Genomic DNA, 16,586 nt, shown 5'->3' with positions numbered 1-16,586 from the left:
CAAACTGTTGTGGCCTAGTAATAAAAAGTCAATGTCAAAAGATGGATGTTTTCTGAAAAGCAGGCTAATAAAGATATGGAAAAGATATGAAGCTAGAATTAGATTGTAAGAGGATCTAAAGACTGTAGGGACTATTGGGAATGTCCTTAGGAAGTTAACTGATTTTGAATCTGAAATTATTTGGACTAAGCTGCATCTATTGGGCCGAATTTACAAATGTTTGTTGAAGTGAGAGATAGAAGACGAGAAAGTGAAAACTTCCATGATAAAATAGATACAAAATCTAGGCCAAAAAGTACCTTTAGGTTATGGTTAAAAGATGTAAAATTAACGAAATGTCAACTATTAAGGGAAAATTGTTATAAAATGTTTTTCATCCTAAAGATAAAAGCAGAATGTCACGTCACTATAATAGAAATTGCTGGCGTTGCTAAGATGTTATTGGTTCTTTTTTTCCAGATGTGGTGATGGTTTTGTGAATGTATTTTTTTAAATGGATGAAAATACATGATATAATTGGGAACAAATCTAAGAATTCAGTGTCCTTTAGACCAGTGGTCCACAACCTTTTTTAGGCTGCGGATGGGTGGGTGTGGGCGGGCGATCAGGCGGCCATGCATGCGTAGCCATTTTGCATTCGTGCATGCAGCCACACTTCCCTCTTCCCCCTCCTCCCACAAAAAGATGCTTGTGGCCTGGGGGGGCAGGGAGAGGGAGCCGCGGTCCGATGCCGGGGCCTTCGCAGCCCGTCACTGGGCCGCAGCCCGGTGGTTGGGGACCACTGCTTTAGACCCTAAGTGAACCATGGAATGTAGTCCAGAAATTCACACCCAGAATCAACAGAACAGAGTCCCAGGCATCAGAAACATAGCTAGAGTTACTTTTTATTGAAGGCACATTCAAGAGTAAGCATCAGTAGAAGTCAATGGTAGTCAAAGGCATGTTACAAAGAGGGGGTAGGACAATTATAGGCTTAAACCCCTGCCCCCAAAGCTGCATGGGAAAACCCGTTCCCATGAAGGAACTATTTGATCCAGGAGAATGTGAAATGTGGAGCCAAGCAGTCTAGATATCAGGCCAGGAGACCTGGCCACCGCTAGCGTCTACACCAAAAGTTTACATTTCAACACGAGAACAAGCAGATAACCCATTACCATAACACAGAGCTCTGTGGAACAAACAGAACACAGATATATACAGAGATGGGAGGGGCACCTTGGAGGAGTGCACCTGCAGCCTGGGAGAATTCTATAGAGATTGACATAGAACATGACACTAAGTCCATGTTATTAAGCGTCTTCCCACCCAATGTACCCAAGGCATGCTAGAGTATTCTTTTTTCATGCCACTGCTGCAGACAGACTCTTCGTTGCATCAAAATAAAAATATGAAGAAACACCTATTGCTGACCTATGTCTGAACAAGATTAGCGTCGGGGAGAGACACTCTGTCCAGTTGTATGGCGTATTTTATTTTGTTAGTTACATTTTGAATGTTTCTGTAACAAATACGTTTTGCCATGTCCTAAATCTGTAACATTTTATCTTTAATCTGTATTCTGTATTATTCCTCTTTTTTATCTTAATAAAAATAAATAAAACAAAAAAAATCCAATTAAAACCCATACTAAAGTGTGGATGTAACAATGCATTGATAGTACTTGAAAAAGATAGGACAGAGATAAAATGTTTCACCTGCTGATGGAAAATTTGTTTTGGGCATAGTGCAGAATTGCAAACCAGAAAGTCTTCAATGAACTGCAAATGGTTATGCAATCCAAATTATCCAATTCTACAAAATGTGAGAAGGAATGGAGATAGGAACACATGAATCCAATTGCTTGGGTTAGTTTTCTTATAACAGTAAAGAAGTTAGTATTGCTTGTGATGTTTGAATGCCAGTAATGTAAATATCTGGGTCGCAGCCTGGCAACTATATAACATGTGTAACTATAATAAAAAAACGTAATGGTCTTTTTGGCTTCACAATTTAAGGGCCAATGAATGCTCCCAATCAAGCTAGGTCACCCGTCCCTAACCGTCGTATCCAACAACTTCACTCACTTTGTCTTAGACCGTTAAGTGAGCTGGTGAGAGCCTGGTGAGTGAACTGCCAGGATTGCATGGGGGCCCTTGGGGTTGGGCTGGCCTAATCTATTATCCTATCTCAGGGCTCTCCTGCCTCAGTTCTGCAAGTCCAAACCAGGTCTGAGGGGCCATTAGGTATCCAAAGCTGTTCTAACAAATATTCCCTGCACTTTTCCTGATAAAAAATATGGACTTTTCATCATCTCCACCCTCTGTACTCCTGGCCCTTCATGTCCCCTTGAACTTGCTGGATTCAAATTTCTTCATGTCTCCTACACAGAAGGTCTTTCCAGCAAGGAGCCACCCAAAGAAGTGGCATCTACACAATCATGAGTTATTGATGGGAAGTTTGAGTTCAGAATTTCAGCTAAGAAGAAGTGAGGTCAGCTAAGAAGTGTATGTACATGAGAAAGGTTATACCTTGAATAAAACTGTGTTGGTCTTAAAGGTGTTACTGAACTGTTATTCTGCTGCTTCTGACCAACACCTGAATCTCCTATTATAAGTCTACCTGAATCTATCTTTATAAGTCTCTGGGCTGAATCCATTTATTATTTATTTATCATACAACATGTGTAATGTAGCCAGGGGATCCTTGGAGTTCGTAGGATTCTCTGGCAGCCATGGACATTCAGAGGTGGCTTGTCATTTCCTGTCTCTGTGTCATGATCCCTAGTGTTCCTTGGAGGAACATCATCCAAATTTTTGGAGGCCTCCCATCCAAATACTAGTGAGTTAGTCCTGCTTAGTTTCTGAGATTTCACAAGATTGGGCTTGCCTGAGCTATCCAGATCAGGGCACAGTGCTGGAAAAGACTTGGGTCTAATATTGGTGTAAGTATGGTGTAGTGGGTAAGAGCAGGGTCCTCTAATCTGGGGAATGGAGTCTGATTCCCCACTCCTACTCCACAAGCATCCATCTGGGTGACCTTGGACTAGCTGCCACCAGCTGGGTGACCTTGGACTAGTCACAGTTTTCTTAGAGCTTTTCTTGCAGAGCTGTTATCTTAGAGACTTCTCACCCTCACCAACCTTTCACATGCTTTTTATTGTATTTATTTATTTGTTTGTTTGTTTCTTTATTTATTTACTTGAGTTTTGCCCGACACTCCCAATGGCTTATGGTGGGTTACAAGTGTCTGTATAAATCCCCTGATAAAATACCCCTTAAAACCACAGACATAAAGATATAACAAGTAAAGAAAATAAGATGCGGCAAAACCATAAAATTCCCAGTTCTGTCCCCGAAAATAAAAATAAAGCAAGAGAGGAGCGATAGACAGTTGTAAGCTGCTTTGAGACTCCTTTAGGTAAGAAAAATTAGAATATAAAAACAGTTGTTCTTCATTGTTTCCTATTGTCATAACTTTTTAATGCTTTATGAATTATTATTATTATTCTGAAAATTAAAGCAATCCAACTCCCTAATCAACTAGCAACTTGCTACTACTCCATTAGGTGACAATCCTCATGTACCTCTGAGAGCTACCACCCTAATTGGAGACCCTGGTATATTTATCAGGGCTTTAGAACAAATTATCATCATTCGGACCAGGGCCATTTATGCACTGGAGGTTTCATGCCAGGCTGCAGGCTGGAGCTTTAGTCATGGCAGGTTGTCCCACCTCTTCCTGCACCCACATGGGGAAGCATTTGGCCCGGTGCTCCTCATCTGCCCCCGATTTTTGCTCCTGCATGGGAGCTGGGGCAGTGAAGTTCCCAGTGCATAAAAAGTCTGGGAGATGCCCGCCAGGCACAAACATGCATGTGCAGCAGTTCCGCGCATGTGCATTTGCACGGGCCCCGGGTCGCCCTCTCCCCCCACTTGGCAGCGGTCCGCAACCAGAAAAAGGTTGCGGACCTCTGCTTTAGAGGAAAGAACTGCCTTTCAAACACACAAAATCTGTTTGGGAATGTCAGTGCAATATGCTATGAAATTCATCTTCCCCCAAGTTTTGTTTTAAAAGCTTGATGAACTTTGGGGGAAAGCACCTAATTAATTGCCGCTAAAGCCTGCTAAATGTTCAGCCCCAGTGAATAACAAACACTAATTATTTAAGAGATTTAAGTGATTAACACTGTAAAGTTAACTTGGAAGCTTAACCCCCCAAACAAAAACTAAACAAAGGGCGGAGGAGAGAGCCAGCCCCTCATGACATTCAACAGCTTTTCTTATGTCTGCCAATCTGATCACAACCACCATTTTTTATCTACATAGTGCATTATTCACACACATAAAGGGGTAGAGTTTTCACAACAATAGCGATCAAGCTGTGTTACAATCTGGCTTATAAAGAAAGGTAACGTTTGCAAAGGATATGGCAGACAGACAAAGCACCCAACAGACAAGACGCCTTTTGATTCAGTTCAGACACATTTTGAGTGAAACTGGGAACAGGACCGCAGATGATCACTGAAGCCTGGCTTGTTGTGTCACTTACCGATTCCGGCACTATTACTCTGACACCTACCTACTCCCACTCCCCTCCCAGGCTCCCGCTGGTATCCCAGCCTGCTTTCCATCATTGAACTAAGCCTCTCTGTGGCACAAATTCCTTCACCATGGCTTGCTGAAACTGTACCCAGCAAATATAGTCCTGCTAGTGATGTCAGTGCCTCCTCCGCATGTCAACCAAACACCTTTCTAAGCATCCCAGCTCTGCCACATAGGAAATACTACTGAATGCCCGTCTTGGCCCCTTATGTGTTTAATATTTCAGTTCCATGAGGTTTTTCTCTCACCAACAACACCATCTGCCTCGCAAACACAGTTTCAAACTCCTACCAACTTCTTTCCTATTGAGGAGGTCCGTAAGACAGTTACGTCATAGTTTCTGCCAGACATCCCAGGTTATTCATTTGGGATTTCACCAAGACATGCAGGATCATGCTGAAGTAGCATCTTCTGTTTTACTCGTCTATAGAATGAGACTGTTCACCATTTTTTTGACTGTGTGGGCTTGGTTGGGCTTTACACTTCTATCCCTGTTCAGAAACCCAGTATGTGTATTACTGTTACTGAGGTAGAATTAAGTGGATATCAATTTTGTTTGGAAGTAGCACCAGAAAATTTGAGTGCCATGATACCTTTAAGAGCAACAAAGATTTAATCAAAGTGTGAGCTTTTGTGTGCATGCACACTTCCTCAGACAATAGTACAAAAATCATAATAGTACAGATATAAGGAGTGAGTAAATTAGTAGCAAATTAGTAAACAGTGCCACAACAAATATGCAGCATGATAATGAAGATGGGCTAGTCCCTTGATAGAATAACAAAATCAGTCCTTTGGGTTCAATTTTAATTCACAAAAACACAGGAGGAATAAAAATGTTAAGGTTAGTGAGTATCCAACTCACAGTCATTGACAAAAACACAGGAGGAATAAAAATGTTAAGGTTCGTGAGTATTCAACTCACAGTCATTCACAAAAACACAGGAGGAATAAAAATGTTAAGGTTCGTGAGTTTCTAACTCACAGTCAGATTTTGTTGATTACTTTGGTAGAAAAAGAAGAAAGTTTGAGTCCCGTAGCACCTTTAGGACCAACAAAGTTCTGTTCTGGTCACAGACTTTCATGTGCATGTTAGTGGAGATGAAAACTTATATGCAGAAGAAAACATTCTAGGTCTTAAAGGTGCCACTGGACACAGCTCTCCACCTGAATCTGTCTTTTTGTGGAAACAGGCACACATCCCTTTGTACATGCCAAATGAAATGTAGTATCCTGATGAGAAGCCTAATTTAGACCAATATCATCCACTCTATTATAATGTCTCACCATTCAAGATTATCCCATTAAATACTGGGGAAAATGACTATGAAGGACCCTTGTGTTCAGCAATGATGTCCTTGTCTGATACCATCTGCAAAGTATATGAGACATGTGGCATCAGAATGCAGGTAGAAGCTGTATTTTGCTGTGTGGTAGGAAATGAAAACAGTTTTATATACATAATCTCTATTTTTCCCCGCATACTGCCCTTTAAAAAGATAACAGTTGGTTTGATTTCAAAAAAATAACTGGTGATTTCAGTAGTATCTGGTGAAATCCTAGTGGAGTTAAGCATTTATATATTTTTAGCATATGTGAATTAAAACAAAACATGGAAACTGGCAAATGCAAAGGTGCATCAGAGTCAGCAATGATCTTTCTAAATATTAAAAAAAAACATTCACTGCATTTCAGAACCATTTTGAGGAACTTTTACTGGTAGGGCAGGACAGGGTTTGGTATTCAGGGTGTGAGTTTAGTGGAGAGCAGCAGTTTGGATTCTTCGGTAATTCTAAGACAATTTCTGCACAAGGAATTTACACCTGCACGGCCTCTCATTGCTCACAGGTTTTAGTGCTGTTGCCACATGATGTCAGCAGCAACCCGTGGCTGTGCAGGAGCTGGCACAATTTTTCATCCAGTTTGGTCAACAATAAGGGAAACTGCAAAAACAAAAACAAAAACACCACGATTTCCCTTTCTTATCATATTCAAATCGGGGCGCCAGCAGGGGCAAGCCTGTCTGAAGGGAGAAACGTGTGACAGTCTCGGTAGCGTTTTGCCCACCCTCACACCCACCTTCCCCTCTCCATTTCTGGATCATTTTTTTTTTAATGGCATGGTCCACATAGCTATGGGACGACAAACCGACCTGCCCTCAATACAAATAAAATGGAATCTTCATTGTGCATGGGGATCGGGCAGCCAAAACACATTCCTGTTTGTTTTCTGGTGGTAGGGTATGAACGGGGAAAGAAGGAAGTGTGACAAAGCAGCCGTCTCCCTATTAGCTTGGCATCCATGTTCTGTGTTTTAAAACTTTATTGTGAACACACAATCATCGGGGTCCAGTTACCATTATCAGCCTATCACAAATCCACCTGAACATAAAGAGAGACCATTATACAAAGTGTTCCAAAAAGGCATCTAAGGAAATATTTCATGGTTGTTGCATGATCCTATAGCAATGCAGAAGTGAAAGTTGTTTTTTTTTTTATGGTTTACTGTTATGGTGTTTCCCCATAGCAACGCAGAAGTGATTAACAAAAAAAAAATCGTTCTGAACTCATGGGGGACAGAAGTTTGAATCCCCAAAACAACCAGGATCGGAGCGAGGTCCATGTTTTAGGCTTCTCTGCTGCCTAGTTGGGAAGGGAAAAACTGCAGTGAGGTGTCAGGAAAACGTGGGAGAGTGCAAATATATGGTTTCCTATCACACATTTGCAAGCAGGAGGCAGCATGCATTTTACACCTCCATGCGGAAATGGTTTAAATTTCTAATTTGGGCTGGGCCAGGCATATAATTAGGGTGCTGATTAATCCACTGAAGGCTATGTTGGAGGGAGTGTTGGCGCTTCCAGAGATTTGAGATGTATGGCATTTGGGCAGCTGTTGCATGTAGTTTATTTTGGGAGAGGGAAGAATGACAGAGATTGTGCCATTGGCCTCTCAAGTGCAGCACTAGCGTTATGCTCTAGCTGTGCTTGTTGAGTAGCCTTGACACAGCTTTAAAATCCCTCACAACCTGACATAAAGCTAGAATGGGTTCCTCTGTGGCTTGGCGTGTTTGTACAGAAATTGCCAACCACCCATCCACTAGCCATTATAACTTAGTGATGCTACACACAGGCAGTTGGGTGAGTATAAAGCATTGTCCTTCTTCTTATCATGTTGCCATGCTGCATGATGGACATTATTCAGCCGTCTCTACAGACTTCCCTGCACAGTCCTTCTCCTCAAGTTCTGTGGAGTTTACACAACTGCTTGACTTGTCCAGAATCACCCATCTTTCCCATTCCATTTGCACTTTAAATATGTTGTCAGTGTGAGCTGATTCGGTCCAGCCACTTCATGGCTAGTATTGATAATCTGTCATTTCTTTATATGCACGTTAGACATTTAAGTTAGCATGGCAGGGTCCAAACTAAACTTCCTGCTAAAGGAGGTGGTGGGGAAGTCTCATCTTTCCCCCTTCTTACTGCAGATCTCCTTCAAGTCCTTCTTCAGGGTCCCCTGTTCCCCGGGAGCAGCATTGCATAGAAATCTGTGCACTGCAGTAGAATGGGGAAGGCAGGAACATTTGGTTCCATTTACAGAAATATTGGTCTTGATCCTGTTCATTATTATATACAGCATATGATGCTGATTTACTGATGTACACCAATGCTAAAAAAAAAAAAACAGCACGAAAGAAAAATGGGCATTTGAAAAAAGAAAACGATTCACAAATAGACTCATGGATTCAATGTGCTGATGGGAGAAGCAAAATAAACAACCTTGGAAAATTCAGCGGCATGCCTACCAATAACAACCAGTCAGATTACCCCCTAGAAGTCCACAGGGCATAGAACATAAAGACCTTCCTTGTTATTTGCCCCTCATCAGAGACTTCACCAAAACAGGATGCCTCCATGGAGCCATCATGGCTAAAAACGATGGAGAGAATGACCCTTTATGAATTTTCTGGTCCTCTTTTTTAAAGCTATGTATGACTGACTGTTATGAGCCTCTTGTGGCGCAGAGTGGTAAGGCAGCTGTCTGAAAGCTTTGCCCATGAGGCTGGGGGTTCAATCCCAGCAGCCGGCTCAAGGTTGACTCAGCCTTCCATCCTTCCGAGGTCGGTAAAATGAGTACCCAGCTTGCTGGGGGGTAAACGGTAATGACTGGGGAAGGCACTGGCAAACCACCCCGTATTGAGTCTGCCATGAAAACGCTGGAGGGCGTCACCCCAAGGGTCAGACATGACTCGGTGCTTGCACAGGGGATACCTTTACCTTTACCTATGACTGACTGTGTATCCAATTGTTGTAGGTTTACAGACTGATCCTGAATATATACACGTGCCAGAATAAATATTACCAACTGGCATCATGCTCTAGTTTAGAAGTTTAAGTGTCACCATATTTATGCACATAAGGTTTGGGGATTAAAAAAAAAAAAGCTTCAGACCCTCAAGGTTCTAAAATGAAAATGGAATTAATCACAGTTGATAAAATAAAACTTCATATATTATTTCTTTTTGCCATCTGTCTAGCATTCTTTTCCCCTTCAACCAACCTGTAAGAGATTAATTCTCTCCGGATCTGCAGAGTTTGGGATGGTGATTAGTGTTGCCACAGAAGAGCAATATATTGCGAGATTATATACAATGCAGGCATGGCAGCAGAGCGCCATGGGAGTGATAGACAATCCAGCCGCTGTACAAGCATGTCATTATCTGTGACAAATTTGATTTTAATCACTTCTAGACTAAGGACCTTGTAAAACCAAAAGTTGAAACATGAATGCATCTGACAATGCAGACTCACAGAAGAACTCCAAATTGGTTGTCACTATTAACATCAAGGAATCCCAAACAACATGCCAGAGTACACTAATATTGCTCTAGAAGAGATGAGTGCTGCGAATAATCATGCCATAGTCAATTATCATGAAAGCCATTTTTATCTTAAAGCGCACATCCTAAAGCCTAAAGGTGGGGCATTTCCGCACATCAGAAAAAATAGCGTAATGCCAGCTGAATAGCATAGCGCTAAACATTATTGTGCCTCCCAGCCCCTCCTCACCTTTTCACACATCTCACCCTTCACAAGTGCAGCTTCTTCCGCCTGTCAATCAAGCCCATCCCCTTTCTCCATGTTTTAAAGGACCTGAAATGCCCGCTATTGTTTTTAATTTTAGTTCTCCATTTAAGCATCTATGTATCTAATTATATCTAATTATAGATTATAGATGGATAGTGCTTTTTGAATGCCACCCCTTATGGAATCACGAGTCTTGATACTTTTAAAAATTAATCTCATTCCTGATTTTTTTTTTGGGGGGGGGGCTTTAGAGAGGCATGCTTTGTGTGACAACTTTTTTGGAGATTTTTTTTTTAATTTAGCATTGCCTGCATACTTTTCTGCCTATTTGTTGCTCCAGTGAGTTAGCCATTAAAAAAAAAAAAGACATTCCCATCCCCAGGAACAAGGGAGAGGGAGGTGGGTGTGAGGATGGGATGAGGCAGGTGCCTTTAGCACATTTCAGCCTCCATAACTTCCCTCTTCTAGTTGCCTGCTGGTTGCTCTCCTGTAGCTTGCGCTAGATAGGTTGGAGAATACACTTTATGTGATTCCCCAGCTAGCGCTTTAAAATGGAGGATGTAGCCAGCCGGTTACTGCCCAAATGCTGGATGTCGGTGATGTCATATGGAGGGGCCGGAATATAATGACTCTGTTTTATTGGGTGGAAAGTCAACAATTTTAAGAAGTTGTTTCCAAACAAGAAATACAGGCAGATACTAGTATAAATGTTGCTTTCACTTTAGAATCAACCAATTCTTCAACATCAAATTAAGCAATCCTTTCCGTGAGCCAGTGTTTTACTTAAATTTATACAATAAATGGATAACAGAATTTAAATGACTATACAAGGTAAGCATTTCAGTTTATTTAACGAGTGCAGAAATGCACTTATAACTCCCTTCCGTTCTCACATAATCCAAGATCACAGCAATAATGTTTTCAACTTTATTCCAAACAAGGGGATAGTGGAAAGTCAAGGAAATATTACAACCCAATAGAAGGTAAAAACAGAAAGAGAAATCTATAGCTGTTAATCCAGCTAAAGGGATTTCCTGAGAGTCTGGCCTAGGTAATGGAGATGCTTCGCGACTGGCATTTAGCATTGGGGAGTGCACAGCTCTGGCCTCTTAATACTTTTGTGAAATGTATGAAGCCCTATTAAAGCGATCAGCACTAAACGCAGAAGTCTACAGTATGGCATGGAGAGCCAATTATAATGTCTGCAGAGAATAAGGAACAAATGCTGTTAAAGATTTTTTTTAAAAAACCTGAAATATATTAAACTATTTTCAATCGCAGAATTAAAATAAGGAATTAAAACAAATTTTTGATAACTATATTAATGCACCACTCTAAAAATATTTTATGTCAGGTAGTAACATATTCTACTTTGGCCCAGTCTCTAGATGTTCCTGGAATATACTTTTTTGTGGTTTATTATTGACTAGCATCAATGTCTGTTTTAAAACAGTGGGTTCAGCCACAGGGACTGGGCCACCAGGGCTGCACTGCACCCATGGTGCAGTATAGCCAGTGGCCTCTCCCACTCAATGGCAGCCGGGGGGCCCAGAAGCATGATGATCCAGCCACTGACGCAGTGCCAGGGCTGGCACTGCATTCATAGCAGAGTGCAGACAGCCAACCCCACTCCCCTCTACCTGGGAGTGAGATGGCCTTCTCCAGAGTAGCGAAACTTACTCTGGGCATCATACTCAGAGGACCGGTTGGTTCTTCTTCCACCTCACTCATTGCCCAGAAGTGGCAGTAAGGAGGAGGAAGGTGAGTCAGAGGGGAGGGGAGGTCTCCTGATTGGTCCTCAGTGGGAGAATGTCCTCTCCCTACTGGGGGCATATTCCCCTGCTGGTTGTTGGTGCATTGTTAGCACACAAACCCAACTTTATTATGGCTACAGATATTTTAATTATTTTTAAAAGGCCTCTTTGCATTGTTTTACCATTTGAGTTATGTTCAGCAAACAGGTTAGGACATTGACACTTCTGTATTACATAAGCAATATAAGCACATCACTGGAGAGGCAGAATATACATATTCTGAACAACTAAGAGGTATGCCTAATGTGTGTGCATGAGTGCAGTTGTGGGCGAGAAAGTACTTACACACCTCAATGCAGTACTTGAATGTGTATCTTCAGAAGTCATAATATGGAGTGCATGGTGTGGTCTTGTAACGATTATAACATGGCAAGGAATTATGCATAACTAGCTATGTCTGGTATTTATCAGTCCATTCTTAGAATCTGAGTTCCACTTGCCAATATTCATGCATGCCAATAATGTACACATTCTATACAGGTTGTTTTTCTTTTAGAGGTGTGTGGCTTCACATGCACTGGACACCTCTGCGAGTAAAGGTTCTCCATTTCTTTTCAAAATGATTATGGAACTGAGTACATATGGGAGTTCTCGTTCGTATGGGACTCTTATGGAGTCCTCACATTCCACCAAGGCTGATGATCTCAAGAAAACATCATCAACAATGAAGAATGTCTTTACAGAAAGTCATTCTGTCTACCACAACTCATCTGCCTGATGGGACCAAACTCAGTGCAAGCATTTGAACGCCCATAAAAAAGATCCTATGAGCATCTACTGAGATTTATATCTGGTTGTCTCTATGTCATTTTTATTTATTTTATTACTTTTTACTGTTATTTCTGAATAACTCATTTATTTGGGGGCCATTCGTATATCTGAAAGCATGTGGTTAATTGAGAATTTTAAGAAATATCTTGGTACACTGTAAAAAAAAAATCCATATGTAAAAGGATCATGTGCTGTGTCTTATGCATGCTCTGGTTTGAAGGATTAAAGTCAGTAATTGCCAGACCCGTCTGAAGATAAAGATGGTCCCACTGAAAAGGACAAATGAGCTGTAAACAGAATGCACAGAATAAAGGTGCTTCTTTTTCCTCAGGGTTGGACTGCAATTGTCTAAAAGTCCAATTGGTCAGTTGTCTTCCAAGGATAATTTTCCCCTCCAAACCAATTCAGCAAGTGAGACAAGTAGCCTTAATGAAATGTAATTCAATAGACCAAGAGATAAAGGTTATATTTGCATGAGGAAATAGGTGAGGAAAAATGATCCAACCGGGACAAATAATTGACAACGTTTACTCCCTGTAACCCCGGGCAGTTCCAGGAATGAAGAGGAAGCCTTTTGTACCATTTGTTGCCAAGTTGAGACCGCTACAGATAATTGAATTAACAATACTGCTTAACTAATGTTACTCTTTTCTATTTCATGACAAAGGCTGTATCTGCCAGCATTCTAATTTGAAATCAGGATGTTTTATGGATTAAGCAATGACTATTTATTGCTGTCTATCTTGGACTGAGTGGATGCTCAAATTAATCAAAAGCAAATTTGGAAATATGGAAACATGTAGCTAGAGGGGTGACCTTGAGCCTGTCACAGTTCTCATAGCTCTCTCAGCCTCACCTATCCCACAGGATGTCTGTAATGGGGAGAAGAAAGGAAGAATTTTGTAAGGTGCTTTGAGTTGCCTAACTACTTTTAGATTCTTCTTCTAATGAAAGGGAGGGGTGATTTTTTGTTTTTTGCAGTTCTTTCACCTACTGTACACTTCTTACTGTCCTCATGGTGTCTGTAGGGTAGAGGTCTCTCAACCTTCAGGAGGAGGCACAGGGCTGCCACAAGAGAGTGTAAGAGAGGAAGGGGATTTCTGCACACGTTAAAAATAGCAAAATGCTTACCTTCCGTTGCCATTATATTCTGGCCCCTCTATATGACGTCACCAACATGCAGTGTCTGGCCGGTAAACAGTCAGCTACAAAGTATGTTGTATGGCATATATACACAATTTGTAAACATATACCACTCCTGTGCATCGTTCCTAAGTACAGTGTAATGTATATGTAATGTGTGCTTATCCACACAGTGTGGGAAAAAATGTATATATTTTACAGGATAAATTCAGTGCAAGGAAACTGAAAGCATTACAAAAACAGTGAACTGAGTGTTCAGTTGGCAAAAGGATGAAACCGAAACATGGATTTTCAGATTCAAAGAGCAGAGATGAGAAATTCAAAATAATCCCAACCAGCAAACAAAATAAAGAGCAAAGGAACAGAAGATGCAAGGATTACAAGAGGCTAATCTTCATCCAAGTATCTTCCATGCCTTTTTGGCTTCTTTGTATGGAATATAAAAATTATGAAAAGCTAAACAGAGATGCCAGCTGTTTCTGAAAAGGATATCCAAATTGTGTTGCATTTATAGATAATGGTTACATCCTTCGGTTTCAAATGAGTTTCCTTTTCCAGTTTTGCACCTTTTATAGGAGCATTACGATTAGTCTTTTGCTGCAACGCTGATAGCAAAACAATTCACAGGAACATTCCAAAATGCAAAAGAAAATTAGGTTGCAGGCAATTGTAAAAAAGGACTGAGAGTTATTTAATCTGCCAGATAACAATGGGAAAGTCAAGCCACATTAATGAGAAAAATCCAACACCAGAAAGATTGTTCTGACTGTTCTGGGGAAGGGGGGAAGATGGGTAATACCTCTATAGTTGGATAGATATTAGAAATACTTCTGGGATCCTCTTATCTCTCATTCTGCATATAGGTTATTTAATAGGGGGAGAAAAAAACAAAAAAATCTTCCAAAGGAAGCAAGAGAAGACTTAGAGTAAGAAGGAAGTAAATTACCTGATCATGAACAATTCCTACTTAGAAACTCCCCTCTCCTCTGACAAAGCCAGATGTTTGTACTTCACCCAGATACAGCCCTATTGTAACTTTAAAAAAAGAAAGAAAATCAGGAATTGTTAATATTTACAAGTACTTAGAATTACTAGCACTAAATTATGGTTCCATGGTATTAAGCACTATTCAATAACCTGTGTGGCTCTCCCTCTCCCATCACTACATTATTCCTCAAGCAGAGGGATGATAAATGATCTTCCAATCAACTGTGTTAATTTTTCTTCTTCTTATGACATGACAGTTTTGTTGCATTATGACTTCTGGCATCTGTTGTAGTTCTTACTGAGGCAGAAATTCTGATGAGCAGCCTATACTTTGCTGATTCTGCACTTTGTTTATTCCATTGTGAATCCTGCTGAATTCAGATCAATTTGAACTTGGGTATTCCTCTACCCCCCCCCCATTGAAACAGAAAAGTGTTCTACACGTGATGAGGGAAGCTCAGAAGAGGGGGAGCCAAGCACAGCGGGAGCCTCTTTCTTTCTTTTCTTGAAGTGGGGGAGGGGGGGAAGAGGATTGGAGACAGCAGAGGAGGGGAAATAAATCCAAGAGGAAAATCTCTGCTGAGAGAAGTTAGGGCTTCTGGAGCCTCTACTGGGAGAAATTAGGGCTTCTAGAGCCTCTGCTGAGAAAGGTTAGGGCTTCCCCTTTAAGGGAAGCCTTGCAACCTGGGAACGATGAAGCCTCTGAAGTGATGTTCTAGCCAATCAGGGCTTTTCTACAGTGTTGGAGGCTCAAGGCAGCAAGTTAGTTCAGGAAAAGCAGAGAGCTGCACCTTTACTCATGCTGATTTTTCAAATATTGTGGGTTATATCCACTCCAGGACATGGCGGGGGAAAGTTAGTGTCACTCTGGGTCAATCATGCTTGTTGCAGATGAAAAAAATTAAATCACCCAAAATTGAAATGGAAATTGCATTCAGTGTAGATGGCAGGGACTGAATCGACCTGGGATTGGAATAAAAGCTCTGTGCAGATTCAGCCCAAAAGAGGCTGGATTGAATGGATGAATTCTACTGGCAGCAGAGCTTTCCTCTGGCCCTGGAGCCTTCTGTCAGCAGAAATGCCTCTTGTACAGGCTGCTCAAATGGGAAGAAAGCTTAATGTTAGTAAAATAGATTGGTAAGACAAAACTCAATGAGTTTTCACTTTAGTTCAATGGAGATGTTTCTGTGCTGTCCTTACTGTTGTCAGGCCTAGCTTGGTAACCAGCAGGAAACCCAAGGGGTGTCTGGGGGGAGGGATGAACACTGGCAACTGTATGATAGCACTTCCTGGAAGAGACATTAGTTCCATCTAGGAAAGAGCAAAAAATCTGGAAATTTCTAGAAATATGACATGATTTTTGTTGTTTTCCTGAAAGTGATGTCATGCCATTGTCCGTGGCTTTCTATTTATGCCCCCCCCATATTCTTGAGAACCAGCATGGTGCAGTGGTTATGAACTGCTGACTCTAATCTAGAGAACTGGATTTGATCCCCCACTTCTCCATATGTAGCCAATTGGATGACTTTGGGCTAGTCATAGTTCTCTTAGAGCTGTTCTAGAAGAGTAATTCTCTTAGAGCTCTCTCAGCCTCACCTATCTCACAGGATGTATGCTATGGGGAGAGGAAGGGAAGAATTTTGTAAGCTGCTTTGAAATGTCTAACTGCTTTTAGACTCTTCTTTTAATGGAAGAGAGGAGTAATTTTTTTTTTTGCAGTTCCTCCACCTACTACATACTTCTTACTATTCTCATGGTGTCTGTAGGGTAGAGGTCTCTCAGCCTTCAGGAGGAGGCTACCACAAGAGAGGGGAAGAGAGGAAGTCTTACTTCCTTTTCAGTAGGATCCAAGCTATTGTCTCACCTTATGGCCTTTATATCCAACAGTCCTTCAAAGGTCCTTGTTCTATTGTTTGTAAGCTGCTTTGGCTGATTCTGCACGAGGAAGACACTCGTATGAAGGTGGAATGTACCACTCAGCTGGAGGTGGAAAAAATACTGACTCCACATGATGTCAACACTGGCCAGCCCGGGGCCAGCCTGGCTCTTGCCTGACCCAGTCACCTAGAAGCCGCAGGGCAAGAGAACGTGGATCTCTTCTCTTGCCAGTGCATGGCCATATGTTGGCACACAATCTGAGTTCCACGGCAGTAACCGTAACAGGCCCTCCTGACTTACCACTACCTGGCACCCTCATGTGGCTGCAG

The 16,586-nt window shown here is 41.5% G+C and overlaps 1 protein-coding gene across 3 annotated transcripts in view; it reads right to left on the bottom strand.

Moving 5' to 3' along the window:
• The window catches only part of PCDH11X (protocadherin 11 X-linked), a 937,860-nt gene that overhangs the window by 641,459 nt on the left and 279,815 nt on the right, over nucleotides 1–16,586 (bottom strand). The gene's annotated exons all lie outside the window — the stretch shown is intronic.

The sequence above is a fragment of the Paroedura picta genome, chromosome 13 (assembly GCF_049243985.1).
Source record: "Paroedura picta isolate Pp20150507F chromosome 13, Ppicta_v3.0, whole genome shotgun sequence".
NCBI classification, from domain to species: domain Eukaryota; kingdom Metazoa; phylum Chordata; class Lepidosauria; order Squamata; family Gekkonidae; genus Paroedura; species Paroedura picta.
The sequence above is the reverse complement of the archived record's forward strand: the minus strand, read 5'-3'. Positions and strand labels throughout refer to the sequence as shown.